At 38.2% G+C, this 8,942-nt stretch overlaps 1 pseudogene; it reads left to right on the forward strand.

The window, feature by feature from the left end:
• The first annotated feature begins 476 nt into the window (after positions 1-476).
• On the forward strand, positions 477-8,473 carry LOC113296504 (annotated as a pseudogene).
• Positions 8,474-8,942: the final 469 nt, after the last annotated feature.

The raw sequence follows: 8,942 nt of genomic DNA on the forward strand, positions 1-8,942 counted from the left end.
AAAAGAAAACCTTAGCGGCAAGATCTTTACCTTTTCCAGATCTTGAACGAATGTCGCCTTCCAGAATAAAGTGGGCTTCGCATCTCCTACATTCTCACTTTGTATGGAGGAGGTATCTTGAGGGTTTTCAGAAAGAGGAGGTCCAACTTTCATGTACTACGCGTTCCCATTATTGTACCGGTCGATAAATCATTTGTACTCAGTCTACTCTGCCTCTATCTCCCACTCTTGACTTTGTTAAGACTTGGAAGTTATAATTTTAGTAAACAAGTTTGTGGATAAAATTCATACATTTTACTTCGTTTCTGATTCCTCACTAAATTTAGACTTTCAAAAACTGTGAATTTGCTTCTTTCTCATCTCCTTTGTTTTTCTAATCTCAGCCTAACAATAATATCATCTGAAATTCAACGGAAACTGTAATCTGTTGTTGGCTTCCTGGAACAGAATATACAGAAACTCCCAAGAAGGTTCTTATGGTTGAAGACGTACATAAGGACGATGAAACTGGTGCATTATGCATGGCAGATCATTCGTCTGAACCTACTACTGCTGCTGCAACAATTCAGGTATTAGTAGGAATACCTCTATTGAAACAACAGTTCGGAGCATTGTTCAAGAAAAACATTATATTGTCATTGAGGAATAAGAAAGCGTTTATCGGGAAACTTATCTCACCGGTCGTCTTCATACTCTTATTGGTTGGTGTTGAGAAAGTTTTGAATTCTGGTTATATGTCTAGCACAACTATAGATGTCCGTGATCCTGAACCTCTAGTTATCCCACCAATTCCTCCATGCGCAACCAAGTTCTTTGTCCAGCTTCCTTGTTACGATTTCACGTGGAGTGGAAATGGAAGTCCTAGGATTCAATCAATTGTGGAGAAGATAATGTTGAATAATCCTGGTAGGCCGATTCCTTCCAACAAGGTAATTATAATTTATGTTCTTGGTTGTCATTGCAATGGAAAAGACGGTCTGAAACTGCGACACTCGGGTTTTAAGTTTTTCGGGATGTTGGAATTGGCAGGTGAAATCATTTAAAACGAGTGACGATGTAAATACTTGGCTTTACAGTGAGCCTCTGCATTGTGCTGCGGGCCTGCGGCCTTGCACTTTGTTGAAAGAAGTGCTACTGTAATAAGCTATGGGATACAAACAAACGACTCAGAAACGATATTGCGAGGAGTAACTGAAGACCCTGTCTTTAAGTTTCAATTACCATTTCAAATTGCTGCTGACCGTGAAATTGCGAGGGTTCTTGCTGTAGGTAACGCATTGATTTCATATCGTCTCCTTCGTTTTTATCACTCCTATTCTGATATTTTGTCATTTATTTTGCAGTTCCAAAGTTAAATTGGAATGTGGAACTGATGAAGGAATTTGCACATCCTTCGACTGAGTATGTATCTGCAATGGCCAGTGCAGGATGGGTTTTCCTCCTTGCGATAACAATGTTTCCTTTCATATCACAAATAGGTTCTTTGGTTGCGGAGCGAGAACTTAAGCTCCGTCAGGTTTTGCGCTAGCATTTGTTTTACGTATTTTCGGTCGGGTTTAAGAAAGACAATCAACTTGATGACAAGCGCACTGGTACTCCCTTTTACAGGCAATGTCAATAATGGGTCTTTATGAATCCGCGTATTGGTTATCATGGCTGGTATGGGACACTGTTATGATATGCATTGCATCACTTCTTACTATTATCGTAGGGCTGATATCCCGGTTCGACTTTTTCGTGCAAAATAGTTTTGTGGTTCTCTTCTTGAGTTTCTTCCTGTTTCAGCTCAGTATGGTAAGTATCTCAGATTTCTTTCAATATAATGCATGGTTCACTTTCATTTTTTGTACGTATTTGCATGCATGCATGCATGGTTCTTATGTTACGTATAATGCTAGATTTGTAGTTGTAGGAAATCCTACAACACACCCCATTAACTATTCCTAGATCTAAATCTATTTCACAATCAAAATAAAGATTAAAGTGCTAAATTGTAAAGAGAGACACAAGGATTTACATGGTTCGATCAATGTGATCTACATCCACGGGGTTAGGTTTCACTATGATTATTGAATTACAAATGGATTACAATTGAGACTCCATTAATGAGTATGTGGATCTCTAGTTTCTTGAAAGAAGAAGAAGAAGATAATAATAATACCAATTCTATTTCTCTCTCTACTAATATGTCCTCTCTAAAGTGTCTATCCTCCCTTTCTCTCTTCTGCCTTTCTCTTTATATAGATATTTACACAGTCGATGACAACTCACATATAATGGGGTACAACTAATATTTCCCCTATTTTCGGATCTCGTGCGACATTCTCGCACACTAGGAAATGAATCTATCTCGCACACTAACAAAAGACCTATCCGATATTTTGCCCCTACATTTTGCCTCTTTTTTCTTGAATATCGCTTGAAGAGTGATCTTCAAGGAAAAATCCACTTTGTTGTAGCCCTTGGTGCGAGATGCGTAATGTTGCAGTAGTCTTTAATCTTTGTTGTTGAAGGAACGAGCGAAAGAATACTGGACTTGAAAAGTACGTACTTGCCTCTATTCTTTTGTGAAGTTCCGAAGCTTTGAGAAGTATATATGAAGTATCATTCCTTGAAGTATGCGAAGTATGAAGTATCCTCGAGGAAGTATAAGAAGTATGAAGTATTCTTGAAGAAGTATAAGAAGTATGAAGTACGAAGTATCCTTGAAGAAGTATAAGAAGTACTAATCCTCGAAATATAAGAAGTATTGCGAATCAATCATGCGAAACTTTTTTGATTGTGATTCCTATTTCATATCTTCTATTTCTCTTACTCCATCGTTGGTGAGAGTTCTTGTTATTCATGAATGAGCGTCTTCTTTGGAAATGATTCTGACCGAAAAGATAAAGAACATAAAATGTTTTCTTGATAATCCATCGTTACCTCTGTTTTTTATCTATGAGGGAAGAACTCTTGAGAAAGTGTTGGCTGAGCGATTGATCTTCACGTCTTTCTTCTTTGAGTATAATGACTTCAAATTGCTTATGCGAAATAATTGAGCAAAAACACTTATGCGATGAAATGTGTATCCGATCCTTATGCCATGTAATGCTTATGCCATGAATTCGTATGCGATGCTTATGTCATGTAATGTATAGACTGAGTTACTTACCTTTAGTTCATCGTATCACATTGTATTGTTTCTTCTTTTTCCTTATTTCTTTGGCTTTGCCTCAGTCACATTTACTATGCGATCTTCTTCGCAGCCTATCCGCTCTTTATCAATTCCTGGAAAACAGTATTAACTTGTGTTCTATTTTTCTCATGAGGTTTTATTTTGCCTAACGATTTCTTTGCTCATGTGAGAACTTAGTTTTGCTACTCCTTTTTCGGATATCCTGCAAAATAAATATTTAGTTAAATAAACATATTTTTCTTTTCTCTGGAGGTCTTATTGGCCTTCCTAAGTAAAGGTCTTACTTTTGCCTCTGGGCGGCAAAATCGCAGGCCGTCTTTACACTTTCATGTAATGACCCATTGATCTTTCCTTATCATCTCTTGTATTATTGCCTCTTCAGGATATATCTATGCGACAATGCGACAAGCCTAAGTACTCCCATGAGTTGAAGCCCCATAACATTGCCGACTTTTGACACAATTCAGCTCCCTAATGAAGGGTGTCGTCCTTATCTTCCTCCTGGTTTCCCCTTCAAGGAAGCTTACCTCTATCGGGTTAATATTATGACTCTTCTCATCCAGTTTTTCAACAACCAGTTGATTCGCAGTCTCGCATACACTACCTATAGGGTTTATGGCCGCAAGACCGCACCCTAAGTGGGGTATCTTCGGACCGAGTGCATCATAGTCAGGACTTGTCAAGAGTGGCAAGGTACGCTCCAGACTCCCCGGGAACTCTTGACTCAACCGTGTACCTCGGCGCCCTGATCGAGTTTTTGCACTCCTTAGGATTGCCTTTCTCACCTTAGTTTCTCAATCTAAGATTGTTATCTTAGACTGAAAGTTTAAGGTATCTCTCCCGGATGGGCATCATCGTTTGTTCTCACCCCAAATCTCCACAACTCAAGTTCCGGGGTCGGTGTAGCCTTCCCTTGAGTCATGCCTTCTAGGTTCTCCGACTATGACGTGTGATAGGTCTTATTTATATGTATTCTTTTGCCTCTTGCATGTATGCGAACTAGGTTGCACGCCACAGTTGGATTCCTAGCCAATCTGATAATAAATATCATTTTCTGGTGCCTTTTATTAAGGTCTTATTCTGAGGTGTCACTTGTTCCTTATATTAAGGTCTTATTTTTCCTTTTCTTCTTTGATTTTCTTTCTTCTTGTTGTAGCTCTCTATCTCTCTTGATGTGAGTTTCTCTTGGTGCGTTGATATCGCCCTTGATATCTCTGTTGTTTCTTTTATTCTTAGTATGCTTCGCTGCGATGATAACCCTTTCTTAGAAAAATTCTGCAAAAATATGTGAGTTAGGATTTGAACTCTGGATCTGTAGCTTGCATATACCTTGATTGACCATATGTGCATCTTCTCCTATGTGAAATAATCGCACAATGCTGAAGTTTGGCTTCTATCTGTGCGTCTTCATCGAGCGAAAGAAACGCGAAAAATAATATGCTTCGGGTGAGATTCGAACATGCGATGCCTAACTCCTTGTTCTCGCTCGTAACCAACTGTGCAGACTCTGTTGTAATAACTAAAGTCATAATGCTTTAACTTTATTCCGTTTTTCGCCCTTGGAAGATCAGAAATATGCGAAAAAAGAAAAGGGTGGGGAGATTCGAATGTGGGTGATCAAACTCGTCATTTTCACCTCTGATCAACTGTGCTAGCTTTCTTCTTGTGTATATGGAACAATAGTGTTCCTTGTATGAATGCGAATTTGAACGCATGACCTCTGGCTTGTAGTATTCCCTTCTAACCAACTGTGCTACACCTTTTGCGCGAAATGAACGCAGTGTGGAAACTTGACTTGTATTAGTTGTTTTCCTTTGTAGAAAATTTTTCTCAAAAATATGAGCGTATGCGGAATCGATCGCGTGACGCCAAGCTCACACTCTTCGTCTTTCACCATCTGTTCTGTCTCCTGTTTGTGAAAGAAAGTCATATAGCCGCAAACTTATTCAAATCTTCTTCCTAGTAATTATAAAAATGTATGAAAAAATATAATTGCTGTGAGAATCGATCTTGCGACACCCAACTCGTAGTCCTGACTCTGAACCATCTCTGCTTCTTCTACCGCGCGAAAGTAACGCACCATGTTGAAAGTTAACTTATATCCTGCTTTTGTCGTTCTGGAACAAAGATGTCAAAAACATGAGTAGAGTGAGAATCGAACGCACGACGTCCTCCTTCTTCACTTCTCCTTCGTCCATCTGTGCGATGTCTTGTTTGTTTGCGATATCTGCGTCCTTTCTGGTTCTTCTTAGCATGTCAATTGTGTAATACCACAGTCTTTGAAGAGCTATTGTTTTGGCAGAACTTTTCTTGATCTCTATTCGTTATTTTCCCTCTTTCTTTCTTTCGTTCAGCTGTGCGTTGTTGTTGGCACAAGTTATTGATGACGATTTCTTCGTTTGCACCTGTAGTATTACCTCACTTTCTCTGTCATTAGCTTCTCGTAATTGGATAGGTTTCACCGTCCTATTTGTCCTTTGATCTTTGCACTGTTGTTATCTTTCGCATGAGGGCTTCTTTCTATCGTTGACTGCTTATGAAAAGAGAGATTTTCAACTTTGCTTTGCGTGATTGTAGCTGCTGCTGTTTTTGGCTAAAGTCTGCTATAGATCGTTTTTCTTAGTCGTATAGGAGGCTTTCACATTTCCTTCTTTGTGCTGGTTGTTTTTGTCTCTTGTATTCACTTTGTTAAGCTGCTGCTAATGGCTGGTGTTCTGTCTTAGATTTCAGTAGATTATTCTCCAACTGTGTCGGTTGTTTTGCCATTAATATCGTAATAATCCCAGCACATCATCTTTTCTTCCTTGAATAGCTTTTTTGGTCTCCCTTCCTGTACAAGAATTTTTAATCGTCCTTTATTGATTCATTACCTCTGCCTATGTATCGCCTTTGGCTTTCATCTTCTCCTCTTTTCTTGTATATCTTTTCTCCTGCGAAGCTGTTCGCCTGATATTGTTGTCTCGTACCTCCCTTCTCCTCTAGCTTTATGGGGTACTTTATTCTATCGCACGAAGGCCTGGCTGGTATTTCATCTCCTTCGAAGTAGCTGTTATCGCTCTGTGTGCCGAACTCGAATTATCCAGTGCGAATTTACCTACCGCACTCTTCAGTTTTCTTGTACACTGTTATTCTCCAGTTGTTGGGATGTTCTTCTCTTGAGCGATGCTATCGCACGTTCATTGTAGAAATCATCCAATTATCCAATCATCCATTGATTTTTCCTCTGTCCAGATTTCTTCTCTTGATTTTTCATTGTAGAATTGCGATGTTATTCTCCAGTTTTCATCTTTTGATTTTTCCTATGTCCGTCGATTTCGCTCGTGTAGAAATCATCAAATCATCCGTTGATTTCTTTGCTATCTTCGCATATATATCTTTCTTTATAGCTTTAACTTCGCATGCTAGCTTTGAGAAGCTTTTCGATCTCCTGATTACTTCGTTTAGACTTTCTGCGTCGCTAACAGATCACAATTTCTTCCGTTTTTTGAACTAGCTTTTGCATCTCCGTCTTTTTCTTTTACTTTCTTTAACTGCTGTCGATGTTTGCTGCTTGAAGACACAATTTCTCCATTGAAACTTTCACTTTTCCTCTCAAAATTTATAGATCCAGTGGAATTCAACACCAATCAGTAGCCAATTTTTTTAAACTTTTTTGAACCAACAAAATCAAGTAGTGTTTCTAGCGCCAAAATGTAGTTGTAGGAAATCCTACAACACACCCTATTAACTATTCCTAGATCTAAATCTATTTCACAATCAAAATAAAGATTAAAGTGTTAAATTGTAAAGAGAGACACAAGGATTTACGTGGTTCGATCAATGTGATCTACATCCACGGGGTTAGGTTTCACTATGATTATTGAATTACATATGGATTACAATTGAGACTCCATTAATGAGTATTTGGAGCTCTAGTTTCTTGAAAGAAGAAGAAGATAATAATAATACCAATTCTGTTTCTCTCTCTACTAATATGTCCTCTCTAAAGTGTCTATCCTCCATTTCTCTCTCCTCCTTTTCTCTGTATATAGATATTTACATAGTGGATGACAACTCACATATAGTGGGGTACAACTAATATTTCCCCTATTTTCGGATCTCGTGCGACATTCTCGCACACTAGGAAATGAATCCATCTCGCACACTAACAAAAGACCTATGCGATATTTTGCCCCTACAAGATTGGTTTCGCATTTGGGGTTTCGACTCTCCTTAGCAAGTCATCAGCAGGAAATACTGTCGGTTTCTTTGTATTTATAGTCGGTATAATATGCTCATGTTTTTATTTATTGCAGCAAATTCCCCAAGTATAATATGCACTGACTTGCTGAAATTTAAACTTGCAGCATTTGAATGTGGTACCTAAAGAGGAGAATAAGTCATTCCTGACTTTTGTTATTCCTCGCGATAAGGAGAAACTTTTATCGGTAAGCACGGCGAATTCTCTCGCTTCCTTTTGATCAAGAGAAATTTGTTACTATAAACCTTCTTCAACTTGATGTATGTGATGTGTGTTTGGAGACAGGAGTTTTTTGATAAGCTTGAAGACCAAAAGAATGAGTTTGGGATAGGAGATATCCAACTTGGGTTGACAACACTGGAAGAGGTCTTCTTGAATATTGCCAAAAAATCCGAGTTTGAAAATGCGTTGAATGAAGTCAACTTGGTTACTCTAACACTAACATCCGGGAAAAAATTACGGGTGAGCTCCTTATCTATCATTCATTAGTTTATTACAAAGAATTTGATGCTGACCAGTTTCAAACACAGATCACTAGTATCATTTTAAAAAACTTGTCGCTGGTGAATTTCGAACTCTGATCACTGGTATTGTTATGAAAATTGACGCTGGCGAATTTCGAACTCTCTGGTATTATTATGAAAATTTTGATGCTGACGACTTTCAAATTCAGGTGAATGGTATTACAATAAAAAAAAAAAATTATGTTGACAAGTTTCGAACTCAGGTCACTGATACCATTATAAAACTTTTGATGCTGACGAGTTTCGAGCTCAGGTCACTGGTATAATTACCTAGCGACTTTAGTTGATTATTCACAACGAAATCTTGATAAGTTGGTGATGTTTTGCAGATACCAAAGGGTGCGAATTACGTAGGAATTCCGAAGACAGTCTGAAGAAAATCCACGGGGAGTGTTGGTTGAAGTAATCTGGGAGCAAGATGAAAATGGGTTTCTCAAAATGTCAGGTCATTCCAAAGAATATCCAGTACCGCCAAATGCTAAAATAATTGCTTCAAATGCAAAACCATCAGTAGTTCCCCAGGTAGATTAACCAGAAGTAGGGGTCATATATGATCTTACGGATTCCGAAGCTTCAAATTTGAGGAGTCTAAGTAGGAAAATTTTGTAGTGTACAATTTTACTCCACAAAACATCGTAATAAAAATTTCTTTTTTTTTTGATCGTTCGAAAGGATAGATTAAAAGGCACACAAGTCGTGTGCGAGCATATACAACTAAAGCGCGAACCGCCCACAAAAGAATCAACAAAACCGAAATACAGCCAAAGCAAAGTTGCAAACAACAAAAAAGACAATTGCCAATTGGCGGAACGATAAAGACCACTTCCTATTGACAATGAGCAAACTCGTCAACACTCAACATCTTCTATAATTAAGTCATCGTGATTTTTTGCGAGATCCCTAAACATTTCTTCACAATTAGTCTTTAGAGGTGAAAAATCTAAGTCCCATAAAGAACCATGCTCCATTAGTTTATCGTAATAAAAATTATAGAAAGAAT

Source organism: Papaver somniferum, chromosome 7, assembly GCF_003573695.1.
Source record: "Papaver somniferum cultivar HN1 chromosome 7, ASM357369v1, whole genome shotgun sequence".
NCBI classification, from domain to species: Eukaryota; Viridiplantae; Streptophyta; class Magnoliopsida; order Ranunculales; family Papaveraceae; genus Papaver; species Papaver somniferum.